Genomic DNA, 19,024 nt, shown 5'->3' with positions numbered 1-19,024 from the left:
GAAAATAGCTACGGAATTGTAGATCCCCTCATGCCAAACACTATGGTGACTCTTTTCCATAGCATAGCTTATTTAAAGCTAAGGGAAATGGTCTGAATCGAACCTCACTATAGCGATTTTGCATCTCTTAACTATACTATACGGAAACTAAAGTTTCCGTGTAAACCGTGTCAAAAATACTGAATATCCGTGTAGTAAGAAAAAGAGAGTAAAAGTAAATAAAAAATAAGTTAAAAAGAGAAATATTAGCATAAAATGAGAAAAACCAGAAAAGACCATTATATATTACACGGAAACTGAGTTCCGTAAATTAAAATACAAATAACTACTCAGAATCCATGTGATTTTTCTGCGCCACAAAACTTATCGAATATGATCGACTTTGTAGAGTAGCTAAAATATAGGAAACCATAACACTTAGATTTCTCTACAACTAGGGGATAGCTTAGTGAAATCCCACACCATAATGATTGGCCTCGCAAGACAAGAAAAAAAAGATCAAAAAAGAAAATATGCGGATGCTCTCCTTTGATAAAATGCCAGATATCCCAGCTATAAAATGAATTTTATGGGAGCGCATATCCAAACTTAACATCATTCTTCATTTTGTACTTGGCAGGAAATAGAAAGAGAGAGTTATATGGCTCTATGAGTGAAACCTTCACTAATGGCGATTCAAACCCTAACAAGAATCAAATTTATCTTAAAATACCCGTATACTAAACTCATTTCTATGAGATTCAAAACAACATCAGCTAAATATGTAGCATCTTGAAATACCCGTATACTAAACTATTGATAAACTTAATAGTATTTGGGCTTCCAACTCAAAACCAATTGACAATGAGTGGAGAGACCCTCCTGCATATAAGAAGGATCTGGTCTACGAAGGTTAGCAATGCGGGACTAATCCTCAACAAAACTAATGAAAATTACAAAAACTATCTAAAAGTTGTTTTTGTTCAAGATCTTTTACTTGTAGACACTCCAAAACTCATCAATATCACTCCATTTTTTTCTAAACTCTCTCAAAAACTTCATCTCAATCATGGTGCTTCATCTTTCCTCCGTAAATACCCTCATGTTCAACCTCTTTTATAATCATTCAAAGTCTGAGCTTTTCTATAGATTAACTGATAAAGCTCTTCAAATCTACCGAGAAGAAGCTGCGGCAATTGAAGCCTCGAAACCCATTGTTATTGAACAATTAGTTCGGATCCTATCAATGTCAGTATCTAAATATTTACCACTTCATGCAGTTTTTAAGGTGTGGGGAGAACTTGGATTGCCAGATGGTTTTGAAGAATCGATAATTTCTCAAAACCCTAAGCTTTTTTCACTTTCGGATGCCCCAAATGAACCCAATACTTATATTATTAAATTGGAATCAATAAACCCTAATTTTATTACTGCAGTTGAGAATTGGAGAGAATATGAGTGCAATAAGAAGGATTCTAAGGTTGATGAATCACAAATTAGATTTGCTTACAAACAAGGGTATCCACCTGGGATGAAACTTGGTAAAGTAATTAGAGGAAAAGTAAAGAAATGACAGATGTGGTCATACGTTGGACCCTATGATCAGATGGGAGAAAAAAGGAAGCCGAAAGCTGGTGTCAAGGCGCTGGAGAAAAGGGTTGTACGGGTTCTTAAGTTTGAAAGTCGAAAAGATGATAGAGGTGGAGAAGATTAGTCATTTTAGAAAATGGTTTGGTATTGATTTGAATATTAAGGACTTGTTTTTAGATCACCATGAAATTTTTTATCTATCTACTACAGGTAAACACACACTGTTTTTCTAAAAGAAGCTTTTGGGAGGGGTTGTTTAATCAAGGAAATACCGTATAGTCCTGGGAATAATATATTAGAGAGAGTCTACTCCAATTGACCTAGTCAATTGTCTGTTTGGTCCATTTTGGTAATATAAATTATAGTTTGGTCCTGAAAATTATAATTTGGTCTTAGGGTTTTGTCCACCCACACGGGATATTCTTTTTTTGTTACCAAAGTACCCCTACACGTGCAAAAATTATCTTTTGGTTCTAAATTTTATTGTTTGGTCCTTTTACCGACATATATAAACAAGAAACATCAACAATAAATTTCAGGTTCAAGAAAATTTTCTCTCTCCTACTCCGATCTCGTTTTTCTTCTTTTGCTGCAGATTGTTTTTCTAGGGTTTACGAAATCTTCCTCGATTTCGTTTTTGATAACAAGATCGATTCGATTTACAGCAGATTGACTTGGTTATGAAGATTGATTTGATTACAGAGTGAATTTGATTACGATGTTTTGATTTGGAGTGAATTTGATTCGAGATTTTGATTACAGAAGATTTGATTCGAAGATTTGATTCGAGGGTTTTTTGAAGATTTGATTCGAGATTTTTTTGAAGTGAAGATTGATTCGGCTGGGAGTTGATATTTTGGAATTACAGATTCATAGATCGGTGTTTTTTTGGAGTTTGATTTTGAATACTTCTTGTTGCTGGTGAGTTTTCACGCTAATCCTTTCCTTGAATTATAGATCAGCTAAGTTTTTCTTTGATTAGAATGAATGAAGTCATTCTGTTAAGGCTCCATTTGTTAGAATGAACTGTTTATTTTGTTAAGGAAGAAGCTATTAATAGCGTTACGGCTTCATTCCAAGAATGAACTCTTCTTTTACCATGAAAAAAGTATTGTTGGTGCTTTGTTTTTTTATGTTTTTTAGGATGTTAACGAAATGAAGTCATTCTGTTAAGGCTTCATTTCTTGAAATGAACTCTTTATTTTGTTTAAGGAAGAATCTATTAGTGTTGTTCTGTTAAGAATATTTATTCTGTTAAGGCTTCATTTCTTGGAATGAACTCTTTATTTTGTTTAAGGAAGAATCTATTAGTGTTGTTCTGTTAAGAATCTTTATTTTTTTAAGGCTTCATTTCGAGAATGAACTCTTCTTTTGTCATGGAAGAAGTACTGTTGGTGCTTTTGTTTATCTGTTAGGATGTTAACGAATGAAGTCATTCTATTAAGGCTTCATTCCGAGAATGAACTTTTCTTTTTTTCATGGAAGAAGTATTGTTGATGCTCTGTTTATCTGTTAGGATGTTAATGAATGAGATGATTCTGTTAAGGCTTCATTCGTGGAATGAACTCTTTATTTTGTTAGAATGTTATTGAATGAAGCTATTTTGTTTCAGGTTCATTCCAATAATGAACTATTTTGTGTGTGTGTGTGTGTTCATTTTTCAGGTTCAGTATGGCCCTATCCAGTTGTTATGTTGTTGTGTACTACAAAGGGGATGGTATTCCGTTGAAAGTTTCTTTAGATACTATGATTCGTGACTTTAAAATATCTGTTTGTGATTATTGGAGAAACTTGACTCCTCAGATCATAAGATTTATTAGTCGTTGTGATAAAGCTCTCATTAATTGTGATTATTCTCTTCAAGGTCTAATTGTTGTTACTTGTTCAAGGGATTGTGAAGTTTTGATCTGTTTGTTGGGGAGGCTTGTCATGGTGTTGCTTCTAGCTCTTCGTCTGGTATTTCCATGCAGTCTCTCACTGACGATGAATCATGCACTAGGTTCACTGAAACTTCAAAGATTAAATACCTGATGGAAAGTCATGAACAATTGAAACCTCTTTTATCCGAAGGTTGAGAGGATATTTTTAAAGGTGTTGGTCAAGTTTTTCATGGTGGTGTTGATGAGGTTCACTTAGCTGTCAGCAAATACTGCAGCAAGTCTGGCTATACAATTACAAAGGTTAAGAATGACAGACTCAGGTTCACAGGAAAGTGTGGTAGGAATGCAGAATGTCCTTGGTATCTGCACTGTATTCCAATCGATACCGCTAAAAGTGTCTTTTCTATCAAGGAATTCAATGGGGAGCATAAATGTGGTGGTGCTTATAAGCTGAAGGACCCACCTGTGAAGAAGAAATTGATTAAGCATCTATTCAAGGATCAAACACAGTCAAATCCGTCGATAAAGCCTAATGATATGGTTGCTCAGGTGAAGAGTTGTTATGGTATTGACATAAAATACCATCATGCTTATAAAGGGAAGGAAGCATCTAAGGCAGAGATATATGGCGATGATGTAATAATTTATACAGATCTTATTTGGTATGTTGAAGCAATAAAGGCTACCAATCCTGGCAGTTATATTAAGTTTGAGTATGATAAAGAGACTAAACGTTTTCAGAGGCTTTTCATATGTTTTGCTGCCTATATGGAAGGATACCGGTTCATTCGCCCTATTCGATGTAACATTTCTCAATGGGAGATTCAAGGGAACAGTGATGGATGCCACTGATGTGAATGGAAACCAAGGTAAATTTTCTTTCTATTCTGAATAACTCATATTAGTTTGTTGTTTGATTTTTAAGAGCAATGTGAATGAATGAAGTTTGTCTGTTAAGGCTTTTCATTTTTTAGGATGAACTCATTTTATGTTCAAGAAGAAAGTAATTTCTATCAGTTTTACTTTTGTTATTTTGTCAAGAAGGTCTTCATTTTAAGAATGAACTCTTATTTTTTGTTAAATTTTTAATTGTTCATAAGTGGGAATGAACTCCTGCTGCTTTGATTCTACAGTTCATGTTATGGAATAGACTTCATTTTTGGAATGAAGTGTAGAAAAGTTATAGATTTTTTGATTATACAGTTCATGCTACAGAATGGAATTCATTATATAGAATGAAACCTTTATTTTTTTGATTGTTAATAGCAATGTGAACGAATGAAGCTTCTATGTTAAGTTTTTTAGCTGTTCATAAGCGGGGAATGAACTCCTGCTGCTTTTGTTTATGTTTTACTTTGTTATTTTTTGAAGAAGAAGGTCTTAGTTCATGTTATAGAATGGACTTCATTGTTGGAATGAAGTGTAGAAAAGTTATAGATATTGATTATTCTACAGTTCATGTTACAGAATGGACTTCATTTTTGGAATAATGTGTAGAAAAGTTATAGATTTTTTGATTATACAATTCATGCTACAGAATGGACTTCATTTTAAGAATGAAACTTTCATTTTTGTTATAGATATTTTTTAATGAACTAACACTTTTAGTTCTTTTTTATGTTCTTTTCATTCTGTAGGAGTTTTTCCTTTTGCGTATGCTTTAGTTCCTGGAGAAGACATTGAAGGGTGGGAGTGGTTTATGGAGAACTTGCAGCATTGTGTCGACTCTCGTCCTATCACCTTTATCACTGATCGTCATGAAGGGATGAAGCAAAGTATTCCCAAGTATTTTCCCAACTCTTATCATAGTTACTGTTTCCATCATTTGAAGAATAACCTCCCCATCAAGAAATCACATGAGAAGTATAAACAAGTTCAAGATTTGTTCCATAAAGCTGCATACTGCTATAGTGTTGCTAAATATGATTCTGCTTTAAATGAGATGTGTATCATAGGATGTGGTTGGGTTGCCAAGTACATCAGAAATATCGATCCCAAGCATTGGGAAAATGCTTTCTTCGTAGGATGTAGGTATGGGACACACTCGTCAACTATTGCAGAGTCTTTCAATAACTGGATTCTTCCTGAAAAGGATCTGCCTCCAGCTACCCTTGTTGATGAGATTAGGATAAAGATTATGAGGATGAGTGCAGAAAGGCGTTAGCTCGGTAGAAATTAAGTGATAGTTTGACTCCCATATATAAAGCTCTACTCAAGTCACATGTCGATATATGGCGTCCATGGAGTGTTACGGAGTCAGGTAATGGTATATATGAGGTTCACTCTCCTAGGTATCATGTTGTTGATCTGATGCATATAACGTGCACTTTCCAGAGATGGAAAGTGTTTGGTTTCCCCTGTGCTCACACCACTGCTGCTATTACTATGAGTGGTATTGAGAAGTTGAGGTTTGTTCAGCCTTACTTTGGTCCGAATCATTTTCACCATACGTATGCTCCTGCAATTCGACCCATTCCCAATTACGACAGGCCAAAGCGTATGAACTTGAAGAGAGAGTCCTACCTGGTATTCCAAGGACACTTCTAGGAAGACCACCAAAGAAGCGCATTCGTGGTGCTTATGAGAAGGATAGGAGGCCTATGAAGTGCTCAAATTGCAAGAAGATTGGGAACCATAACAAAGCTACCTGTCGTGTATTAATGCAGGAGTAGTATGCATGAACCTTTTTTTCTAGTTTATGTTTTTTTTTATGTTTTTATGAACTTCTCTTACCTGTTTGATTATGCACTGGTTGTAGTTTGTTTTTTTTTAACTTTTTGATATGCACTTTATTTTCTGGAATGAACTTCATTTTCTGTAATGAACTCCCTTTTTTTTCTTAGAAATGCTTTTTTTAGATATTATTTCTTTTTGGATATGTATGTACTGATATTTTGTAGCAGGTTATGGTATTTTTCCTACCAAATCAACTCTATGGAATATGTATTTTTCATTATCAAGGATATGTATCAGTTCATTTACTGAAATGAACTTCATTTTCATGAATGAACACAAGTTTTCTTATAACCAAAAGAGTTCATTTTGGTAAATGAACTGGTATACATAAGACAGAAGACAAAATGCTGAAGTACTAGAGTTAATAGGTATCCATTAGATAGTAAGACAATGCATAATTTCCCATTATCTGGAATGAACCTCCCCTCTATCAGTTTATTTACTGAAATGAACTTCATTTTCAGGAATGAACACTAGTTTTCCTAGAACTGACTTGAATTCCATAGAGTTCATTTTCAGGAATGAAGTCCACCAAAACATCAAAGAATGAACATTCATGCTACAAACTAAATTCATAAGAAAATAAGACAAAAAGACAAGGCATAAGATAGAACATTGATGTCATATACTATCCAAAATATGATAGATGAAAATATGAAACATACTAGAGTATCAATTACATTAGAAGGTAATTCAGGTGATATTAGACATAAGAGTTTTCTCTTGCAATAAGAATTAATCTATTGTGCAATATACTATGGTTAAAAAGAGTTTTGTCTGTTTAATCTGTTCCAAGTAAGCAATTGCTAAGGTATTCTGAGTTGGAAAATTCACCCCAGCTCTCTTCATCTCCTGATGCAATAAGAAGTTTGTAGTCCATTCCAACTCTTCTTGCTTGAATCTTCTCTATCATGTCAGCTTTCTTCAACACACTCTGCGACTTGTTTGTGGTTGGATTGACACTTCTCTTGATACAATAGCAGGTGTACAACACGCAATCTGGATATGCTCCTTGATCTGACACTCCTGGCAGATTTTCAAAGTTGACGTTGCTGCATCTCACCCTACCATGAGCTTGTAGCCACAAGTTGATGTGTTTCATGCAGTACATAGCCATTCTGTTTGCGTCAGCTTTGCATTGCTTACCAAGATCTCCCTTTTTGATGGAGTTGTAATGCTCCCATGTGTAGTTGCCGACGTCAAAAACCAGCAGATGCCAGTGTTCACTTAGAGACCCTTTTAATTTTGCATTACCACTGTGTGGGTCAGTATTCATAGGAATGAACAGCTTTTCGGTTTTTTCAGGCATGCTTTTTATAAACTGATCAACTTCTTCTGTTCTCTTAAGTTCATTGTGCCACACAAAAAATGTCTGAAAAACAAAAAGAGAAATGAATTAGATAAGCAGTTCTCATTCTATACATGCTGGATTATACAGTTCATTATACAGTTCAAATAGATAAAAATCAAATAACCTTCATAGGCATGCATTTTTCTCTAAATCAGACAAACTGCAAGCAAACAGTTCACTTTTTATCAATGGATAGGAAGAAACACACTTACGAATGATGTTTAATTCATAATCTCGAAGTTGATATACTTTCTTCGAGTCTCACTGTCCTCGCTATCATTGAGCATTCTATCATTGTTTGCAGCTTTATACTTTCTGTATATATAGTAGTCCAGCAAGGTGGTATCCAAGTAATCATTGAACAACAGAGAAACGATTTCACTCCCTTGAACTGAAATTGGAATTTGCTTGTGATTCTCTGCTTTCCAAGATGCTTGACTGCAAAAATACAAAGAAAAAATGAACTGTCAAAAGTTTATACCAAAAAATAATTATTAAAGAGAAACATATAAAGAGTTAGTAAGAGAAACATACGTAGTCATAGCTTTGCCGAAGAAATCACCAAATACCGCCAGCGCAGCATTATCAAATCTGTGGTACAAAGGAGATCCTCTCAGTGCTGGTAGATTTGGCTTGGTTTCTTGTCTTACTCTTCGAGGATCCTGTGCTGCTGCTTCTTGAATCCGATGTTCTTTTTGCGCCTGTGGTGTTGCTCCCTGAACATTTGCAAGCTCGGATCCTGTTTTCCTCTTACCAACAGGGTTCTTCTTTATCTATTGTTGCGCCTGTGGTACATTCTTCTTCTTCACATCTTTATCTCTATCAACTTGAGGTGGTACCTTTGCCACTACCTTCTTCTCTTTGTTCAACATCAGTCTGAATCTTGTTTTTTTAAACTGTAATCTGATCCTGATATGAATTCATCCCCTATTGGTTTCACTGTTTTGTTTGATTTAGTAGTCATTCTACTAGTTTCTTCCGGTACTACTTTCACAGGTGTCTTCTGAGTCTGCTCCATCAATGAACCAAGGCCTATTTCATTCAGTTCTGCAACTATTTGCGAAGCTGTTTCCACATCTGCGGCAGTTGTCTTTGCTTTATTTGACCTAGTAACCACTTCAGTTGCTTCTTGTGACACAGGGGTGGGCTGGTACTGTGTCATCCCAATCGAGAAACTAGGAGGATTACAGTCATTATTGATCGCATTTAGTGTAGCTTTGATGACGGTGTCAGCTTCTTCATCATTCAAATCCTCATTCTTGTCATCAATAAAATGCAGATTCACATGCTCTTCTCTATCTAATATATCACCTGTGTCACTTGCTGTTACAAATAATTCAAGAAGCATAAATCAAACAAATATACATCTTCATTCTAAAAAATGAACTCATAAATAGATCTAACTTCATTCTACAACATCATCATATATATATACTAACTTCATTCTATCAAATGAAGACCAACAAACATCAAAGGAAAAACATGGTTCACTGTAGGAATGAGCTCTTTACAATTTTTCTAGACTTCATTCTAGAAATGAAGTCCAGCAAACATCAAAGAGGTAACTTGGTATACACCTTCATTATAAAGAAGGAACTAATAAAACACGGTATACACCTTCATTCAGAAGAATGAACTCAAACAACAATTTTCAGTACAATTTTTCTAGACTTCATTCTAGGAATGAAGTCCAGCAAACATGGTATTATTCATCAAACATCAAACATGGTATACACCTTCATTCAAAAGAATGAAATCCAACTTCTATATTTGTAGCCAGAGTTCATCCATGAGAATGAACTCCAACCTCTGCTTGAAAAGTCAGAGTTCATTTCCAGAATGAAGTCCAACTTCTATACTATAGCCAGAGTTCATCCATGAGAATGAACTCCAACCTCTGCTTGAAAAGTAAAACAAAAATATTTGCAGAAGGAAGAAAAAAATTTAGAATTCTTACCCAGGTTCACACATTGATCAATACTCAAAGGAGCTGCGGTGTTGTTTGGAATTGAAGGAAGCTCTACTTCATTCATCTCATCAAGGAGATTTTGTTGAATATCACTTGCATCAACTTCTACAGAAGGATCTCCAACAAATAAGGCGGGAAAGAGATGATCAGAACCTCCAGCAGCTTCATTTACAACATCTGGTACTGCTTGCATTCCATCATCCACAGCAGCATCTGGGTTTTCAATTCCAACATCATCATTCATATTTCCAACACCAGCTTCCACGGCCTCATCCACAATAGCATCTGATTGCATATCTTTAACAACCTTATGCTCATCAGTGAAAAGTTTAGTACGCATGTACTCTGATGCTTGGTCTGCCATGAATTTCGCCACATTCCCTCCTTGAGCTAGCAATGCATCAACTTCAGGTTGCTTTGAAGCCAAGTATATTTCAAGGCATTCCATATTTCTATCAAAGAGTGTCTTCGAAGGTGTGTCTTCTGCAAGTGATTTGTCAAGGTCTTCCTGCTTTAACAAAAGACCCAACATCTCCTCAGTATGCTTCTTTGTCAACTGTTGTATCTCTTGAGCATGTTTACCTCTCAGGTTCTCTATTTCTTGAACATGTGTAGCTTTCATATGTTATATCTAGGCATTCATTTGACTGAATTCTTCCTCAAGCAATTCAGCCTTTGTCTTGGCTTTTTTCTTTTGCAGGAGCTTGTTTTCAGCATCAGTATATTCTTCCAAGAACATATCCGACAGCTGCACACACACAAAATTTTTTTTATTTTATTACACACAATGAACACATTCATTAAACATTCCTTGTAGTTATCCATTACAATACAAGGAGAATGAACCAGAACATCAGATGATTCGACATTAACAGTCAGAGTTCACTTTGTGGAATGAATTCCCAGTTTTATCTTAAAGCAGCATAGTTCATTATATGAAATTGAATAAAATATAATGGTACTAGAATTTTACCTCTCCAAAATCATCAACATTCATCTTATACGTTAAGTGTTTGCAAATGGTTTCGATATTCCACCTTGCAAATCTTGGACGGTAGTCTACTATTTTCTTCACCTGCCACTTGGGTTTTAATTTCTTTGAATGCTCAGCAAACCAAAGCTTTAAAAGAGAAGAATTATACTGGTTAGTTATCAGCAACAATTCATTTAAACATCAAACCTCAAAATGACAAAATGAACAGTCTCATCTCACCAACAAGTAAAGGTAACACCCTTCAGAAAAACCTCTTCTCAAGCTTTCCATCAAATGCTTGTGTATGAGATGCGGCAGAGATACTCTATCTATTGCCTCTAGGCAGGCTAGGTACTTGGTTTGGATGGAACCTCCATCACCAGTAGTAAGAAAAATAGTAGACAATAGAAAGAGCTCAAACATGGTTACAAGATCTTCAGTAGATCCTCTATTCCTAATCAACTCAATTTTTTCTTTCAATTATGTGTTCTTTATATCAGAAAGTTTCTTTTTAGGTGGAACAAATTCGTAGGTTCGATAGAACCTTCCAGTAGTGTAGTTAGATACGTTTCTAGTGTCCAAGAAAGATTCTTCTATTCCACCTCCAGGAATACATGGTATAACAAACACTAACGACAACTTTTCAGGTGATGATCTTAGGACATATGTTTCTTCCCCTACTTTGAAAACGAACGTATGGTCATTTGTTTCCAGAATGAACTGGTGTGCATCGCAGACAACTTGGACAGCAGGTATTGACTTAATCCATTCAGTAGAAACAATCTCCCCTTCCAGAAATACTTTGGCTACACTCCCCAACGGACTCCTATACAAAGCATCTCTATGTTCTTCATTCAAAGCCTCATGTTTTGGAAGAACTTTAATCTTAGCAGCAAGAGCAATGGCTCTAGCAAAGCTACACTTTATCTTCTTATCTATAATTTTTTTAAAGACAAAAGAAAAGAAGATTAATGGTTACATTTTTTTTAAATAGTAGATTATAAAAGAAGATAAAGTGTGGCTTGAGAAGGACCAATACTTCAGTTTATTCTACTTGGTGAACTCTCAAGCATTTCGAAATTCATTCAATAAAATGAGAGTTTTAAAGAAGAACCAACACAAGAATGAATATAGATAATGTCAACACCGGCTTACTTCATTTTTGTACAAAATCTAGGTAGAATATGCAGGTATAAGAATGTAGATAATGAACTGTAAAATCTTGAAGCGCAATTTTTCTAGACTTCATTCTAGAAATGAAGTCCAGCAAACATCAAATGAGAAACATGGACTCAGTACAATTTTTCTAGACTTCATTCTATAAATGAAGTCCAGCAAACACCAAAGGAGAAACATGGACTCAGTACAATTTTTCTAGACTTCATTCTAGAAATGAAGTCCAGCAAACACCAAAGGAGAAACATGGACTTAGTACAATTTTTCTAGCAAACACCAAAGGAGAAACATGGAATTAGCACAATTTTTCTAGACTTCATTCTAGAAATGAAGTCCGGCAAACACCAAAGGAGAAATATGGACTCAGTACAATTTTTCTAGACTTCATTTTAGAAATGAAGTCCGGCAAACACCAAAGGAGAAACATGAACTCAGTACAATTTTTCTAGGCTTCATTCTAGAAATGAAGTCCGGCAAACACCAAAGGAGAAACATGGACTTAGTACAATTTTTCTAGAACGAATTCTAGACTTCGTTCTAGAAATGAAGTCCAGCAAACACCAAAGAAGAAACATGGACTTAGCACAATTTTTCTAGACTTCATTTCTAGAAATGAAGTCCGGCAAACATCAAAGGAGAAACATGGACTTAGCACAACTTTTCTAGACTTCATTTCTAGAAATGAAGTCCGGCAAAAATCATAGAAGAAACATGGACTTAGTACAATTTTTCTAGACTTCATTCTAGAAATGAAGTCCAGCAAACACCAAAGGGGAAACATGGACTTAGCATAATTTTTCTAGACTTCATTGTAGCAATGAAGTCCAGCAAACACCAAAGGAGAAACATGCAGACAACAGAAAAATTGGAATACAAACTGAATCAACAACAAACAGATCAAAAATTCAACTTCAGAAGATCAAAAACCAACTTCGAATTAGTGTTTTTACCTTCGCTGCTTTCTTTACTCTTGATTTCTTTGTCACTGGTTCTTCTTCTTCTTGACTATGTCCTTCAAAAACAACTAATTGGCTATCTCTTTCTTCAACTTCTTCGTCTGAAGATTTATCTACTACTACTTTCCTCTTCGATTTACCCATTTAGGGTTTTGATTTCTTCAATTTTTCTAGGGTTTTTCGATTTTCTGGGTTTGGTTTTCTGATTTTGAAGACTGTTTTGATTTTGATTTGTGAAAGTTGAAATGATTTCGACTGATTTTGGTGGATTCTTGGTTTTGATGATGTTCGTTCTCTGGGTTTTGGAGTGAAGAAGACGAAGAAGTTGTGGTTCTCTGAAAATGAAAATGAAAAGAAGGAGAAAGACAGTTGACGTGTTTTTGGGAGATCGTGGGTTGAAGGCGGTAACAGTTAAGGTAAGGGTATTATTGTCTGTTTGGTATTTTATTTTAATTATGGACCAAACAGTAAAGGCGTTTGACCAAAGGACTAAACAGACATGGGCCCACCTAAAAAAGGACCAAACGATATTTTTCTCTTGTTTATTCGAACCAAATCCCGTATACACTGCGAGAAGAAAGCTTCTTGATCTTGTTATTATGAGTCGACGAGGTTTGTTTTTGACACAGTCGGATACAAGGATCATAAGATCAAGAGAGGAGGTTAAGTTGACCGAAGATGACGATGATTAGCAATAGCGTTTCCTGTTTGAGAAGTTGAATAGTGAGAAAGGATGAGATATTTGTGGTTGGAAAGGAAGAAAATTGGCTTGCAGGAAGAGATTGGGGTGTACGGGTAACAGAATGCCCGGAAGCATGTGGTCTGTCATGTACCGCTCGGGTCCGAAGGAGTCCATGGGCTCCCGCCAGCCTGTCATGGGATTGCCCGGCATTCCCGATAATCATAATTGGGCGGACCCAGGTTTTTGGTCAAATATTGGAGTCCGACATGTTGGATCATGTAGCCTGTTTAGTTACCCGGCCTACCTGATTACCGATAGTATGGAATAAAATTTTCTACTAGTGTGATGGATTTTTCGAGAACTTAAATTTCAAATTCGGACAATTTATTGGTATTCGAAAAAAATTTGAATTACATTTCAAAGTAATGAATATGACTGCTTGAACTACCATTTGAATATCATCTTTCACCATGCAAAAAAAAACAAACCTATATACTTTTCAAAAAATTTGAATTATTTCTTGGGCCCGAGGCCTACCCGGGCCGGCCTGTCCTGGCCTGTATTGTTTCACGGGTATGGACGGGCCATGGACATTATTTTTTTGCTATTTTCCGGCCCGGCCTGTTAAACTTAATGTGTAGTAAGAACTACAAACCCGTCTGATCCGACCTGTGCTATAATCGGGCTTGGACTGGCCTGCCCGACCCGATGTACACCCCTAGGAAGAGAACTAACTTTGATCGTTTACTTGAAGATAAATTTGGATTTGGTGACATATTAAACCTTCACAAATACACCAAGTCTCCTCTTTATGCCTTTGCTGTATTGGTGTTTAATCACTAGGCATTACATTGTGCTATCTTCTTCAACTTTATCATGGTCCGTAATGACTGCTGCATCAGTATGTTTGAGGAAAAATACTTCGAGGTGGTTGAATGTTATGCCTTCACTCGGTTGTTGTTATAGTAGGCCGTATGTGTGGAATACTGATCTTATTGAGTGCCATTAGCTGTTGCGTTTGCATGGATTGTAACCTTGGGATTTTTGTTCGTATGGCATAAATTCGTTTTGAAGATATTTCTTTCTACTGATAATATGAAATCTTGGTATGTCATAACTCATAAGAAAATGATTATGGACATGCCTGCTTTACTTTGGGTCCTGGTTTCTTAGGTTTTCTGCTCGTTTCTCACTGTTTAATCTAATGCCAGGGTTGAAGTATAGTTCCAAAAAGGTTAGATAATTTTGTAGGAATTCATTGCTGAACTATGCCAACTGGAGGTGTTACACAAATTGCTATCTCCTGTTATTTATCTCTTAAATCTAGTGTGTCATTCAGAAAACACTAAGCATCTTGCACATCAATTGCACTTGGTTGTTTTTTGATAGTTATCTCAAAATTTTGGACACTACTGAACCCTTACTTAGGACCATAATTTTAAAAAAGACCAGAAGATTGTTGTCACCAACCATTAAAAGACAATTGCATTTTGCCGGTAGGTCAGTTTCGTAGAATGCTATCCATCTTAACGACTTTCATGTTATGAGTTTTGGCATGACTCGGATAATATGTTTGCATTCCATGTTACTGGTCTCTTCTCTCACTTTTGTCTCTTTGAAGCAGACATGGTCCATGCTAGTAAAACGAAAGATTGTTCCTGGGCTTGAAGGGGTTAACATATGGATTTTGTGAAGTAAAACAGTTGTTGGAGAGTTGTAAGAGGTGATAAAATAAAATTTTGGTCGGATGTCTAGATTATAGATATGGAATGTCCACCGGTTCCAAGATAAGAGGCTGTTGATAGTGAAAACTGTGTGTGTTAAGGACCCAATGTAACCAAATGGGAGAGACTAGAATATTCATTCTTCAACATCTTTTTGATTAACAAACCCCAGAGCTCCTTATTATTATGAGAATACCCAGTGTATCTGAAGATAAATCATATGGAAATTTACAAAGCATGGTGGTTTCACTCTAAAATCATCTTACAATAAACTGTATGATAACAGATTTGGAGACTTGCAGGTTTCTACAAAAATACAAGGTTCTACTGTCAATTGGAAATAACTATGGAGGATAGATACTTGGCCAAGAGTTAAACATTTCTTTTGGAAATTCCTCCCTGATGTACTTCCTATATATTAAATAAAGATTATCCAGAATTTGTGGACGCATCAATCAGCTATGTGCAATCAAAATGATGAAAGCACAATGCACATACTCTTCTTATGACTTTTTTCAAGTGATGTTTGAATAGAAGTTCCATGTTGTAGTGTTTTCTTCGAAGGAATTGTACCTCTATTTCTGCAATTTTTGGAAGCTGGTTATTACAGGAAAAACAACAAGATTCACAAGAGGGATGGGTGAATTTATCTACGGTTGTCTCATGGAGTATTTGGAATGATAGGTGTGAGATTGTATTCCAAAATAAGAAGCTTGATCCTAGAGTTACTGCTAGGAAAGCTATGTGTTTTGTCAATTACATTGGAAAACTCAACACAACAAGAGTTTTACATAAATTTGTTGTGCAGGAAACTATGCAAAATGCTCTATATTGGAAACCTCCACTGCAACCTTTTCTAACTTTAAATTGTGATGCTGGATTTGATTAGAATACTGGACTAACAGAAGTTTCTTTGATTTTGCGTGATTTTGCAGGAAAATGGTAGGGTTGTGCTGCAAAATGCTACGCAGGAATAAGAGATGCAGCGCAAGCAGAATGTCTAGCTTTTCTAGATGCAGGCAACTGGAGTAAGGAGATGCAGATTACTCATATTGTTTTTGAAACAGATCTGAAGAGCATTGATGGGTATGTCAACAATGCCTCACTAGCAATAGCATGTGAGAATGAAGCCATTCTGCTTGATGCCAAAGAGACTTTAAAGTCGGTTCAATGCTGGAAGTGTAATTTCATTCCTATAACATGCAATGAAGTGAAATTTCATTCCTAGAACATGCAATAAAAGTAGCTGATGAACTTGCTAAGTTCATTAGGAAGTTTAGAGTTCAGTGAGAAATTTGATAAGACCACTAATAACTCAAAAACAAACTTAATTCACAAGAAAGATAACAAAGAAAGCATGAACAATAGATAATAAATATGGTGTTTTTTAACCTACCAAACTCCCCCACACTTGGACTTTGCTAGTCCTCGAGGAAACTAAACTGAATATATACAACTCCATTTCGTCGAAAATACGGTTACACTTAGCATGCATAACAAACCTTAAAACCCTAGGTGTCCCTAGTGGACGAGTTATAGTCTCGTGAGGATTTACAAGAGATTTAACCACAAAACCTACTCCAACTTCAAAGCTTTCCAGCGTCCCAAGCATCCAAAGACTTAGGAGGATATAAAGATTTTCAATCTAATGTCAAGAAATCAGAAGTACGAGAGAAAATTCAAATGTAACATGCGATTAATCGAAGGAAGTGTGACCGCTCAACCTATGCCATATAAAAGAATTTAGGTTCGAAAGCGACCAATAAGCATTTCGCCTTGAATTTTTCCTCACTAAAATAGTTTTATGAAATTACACTCAAAGATGCAGTTTATGGTTCTCACAAGTGTGAAGGTAGGAGTGAACAGATAAATCCTACTACAAGTTGAATGGTGGGAAAGAAACCTTCTGAAATAATTTCTGGAGACCCCACAAAATCATGGGAAACGAAAATCTTTTTCTGATGATCTTTAAGAAAGGAAATCAACCATTATTATTAGGATGGGATTACTCACTTACCTTCACATCCGATCCGCAATAATGATAACACCACTCGCACATCATCCAATAGAAACGTCTTCAGCTCGTCGTCTTCATCTTCGTCTTCGTATTCAACTATTGATCATAAAATTTTGAATCTACGGCGTAGATCCTTGACATTTTCTAACTCTTTTCCTTAAATCCTTATCGCTTGAAACTTCTTTATATATTTCTCCTTCCCTATGGTTTATTAAATAAATGAAAATTAAAAACAATAATAAAATTTTCTCTTATCTCATTTGTTTTCCCCTCTTTTTTTTTTCTTTTTATATATATATATATACTTTTTTTTCTCTTTCTTTTCCATTTTTTTTTTCAGAATGCAAATTTGTGCACCCCAAAATACCGGGGTGCACGTTACGGCTCACCCAATTTGCTCCTATAACTTCGTCTGGTTTCCGGTTTCGCGTTTTACTATTTTTTTTTAATTTTATTTTTGTTTTAAAATTCGTTTAAGAAAGGAGAATCCCAAACCTGCTCAAATTCTCATCGCCATTAACTACTTCTATTCTTTATTACTTCTCTTAAGAACAAAGAAGATGAAAAGGTGGGATTCAGTAGTCCTAATGTCTTTCTCACTGTAGTAGTATCACAGTAATTATTCCTATTTCTAACCTTAATTGTTTCATTAAAAGGATCACAATCTCAATAGGAAAGCACATAAGGTACAGTACATGATCTGCTCAATAATATACATACAAAAACTTTAGATCACACAGAATTGATCAGAAAAAGGCAAAATCATAACCCTGATGTACTTTTGCCACTTCAATTACATAATCCTCTGCAGTAGTTGCGGAAAATTTCACTGAAAAAAATGAAATTAATGTTACCTTCCATGGATTTAATTCCTTCCTATTTTTTCTTCATACTTTCGCCATGGTTCCCATCCTATTTTTCCGTCACCAGATATCTCAATCTACCAATATATATCACAATCAAATGCCACATCAATCCCACTCATTGGGTTAAACCATCAATTTGATGAATATTAAGATTACAGGTAACTATTCGTCTTCATATAAGTTTATTTCAGGGTTAACACCTAACACAATGTTTATTGTTAGGAAAAGAAGGAAAAAGAAGAGATAAGAAAAGAGGGGTTAATGGCGGTTTTGTGCTTAGTATGACGTAATTTCTACCTTTTCAAGCTAATTTAATATTAAAAATTAAAATAAAATAGCAAAACCGGAAACCATACGAAATTTGTAGGAGCAAATTGGGTGAGCCGTAACGTGCACCCCGGTATTTAGGGGTGCATCTTCATCAAAATCTTCGTCAACCTCAAAATCTCCAACATCCCAACGACGTTCAATTTCCATATGTATGGCCTTGTTAATTTCATCAAGAGTCTTTTAGTGATTCACCGGTTTCTTCTAATTGCTCATGTTTCTTAAAATGTTTTCTGACATTAACACGTTTCATGTCATCTTTTATAATAGACCATATCTCCTCTCTTGACATGAAATGGAGAAAGAACATGATATTGAGAAGTATGTCTAGGTTCGCTAGCGTAAGGATAATCAAACATCTTTTCGTTCTTGACGATGAATGCTAACAATTTGTGAAATCGCCACATATGGTACCTGAAATAAAAATTATAGAAAACAAAAGTTAGAAACTAAAATAAAATCTAAAAAATAAACAAAAAGAAAAACAAGTAAATCTACTCCAGTGCTCCCGAGCAGTGGCGCCAAAATTTGATGCGTTTCATAACCAAAACAAATTAGTGAATATTTTTCCACCTAATTAACAAGTAATATAGTATAGTCAAGTTCGTTCCCACGAAGAGAAAGAGATTTTAGTTATTTTATTATGCCACAAAAAGGGGGGGTTTTGTTAAAGAAAGTAAATAAAGCAATTAAAAGATTAAATTGAAATCAATAGGAGAAATAAGATCACGGGATCATTCTTAGTTACAAAAAAATGACTCAAGTTATGTTCTTGTCCACTTTTTACTTGTCACATAT

The 19,024-nt window shown here is 35.4% G+C and overlaps 1 pseudogene; it reads left to right on the top strand.

Annotated features, from left to right (window-relative positions):
- The first annotated feature begins 843 nt into the window (after positions 1-843).
- Positions 844-13,302, top strand: LOC113290649 (annotated as a pseudogene).
- The last annotated feature ends 5,722 nt before the right edge of the window (positions 13,303-19,024 follow it).

The sequence above is a fragment of the Papaver somniferum genome, chromosome 6 (assembly GCF_003573695.1).
Source record: "Papaver somniferum cultivar HN1 chromosome 6, ASM357369v1, whole genome shotgun sequence".
Taxonomy (NCBI): Eukaryota; Viridiplantae; Streptophyta; class Magnoliopsida; order Ranunculales; family Papaveraceae; genus Papaver; species Papaver somniferum.
Note: the sequence above shows the minus strand (reverse complement) of the source record. Positions and strands in the feature narration are given on the sequence as shown.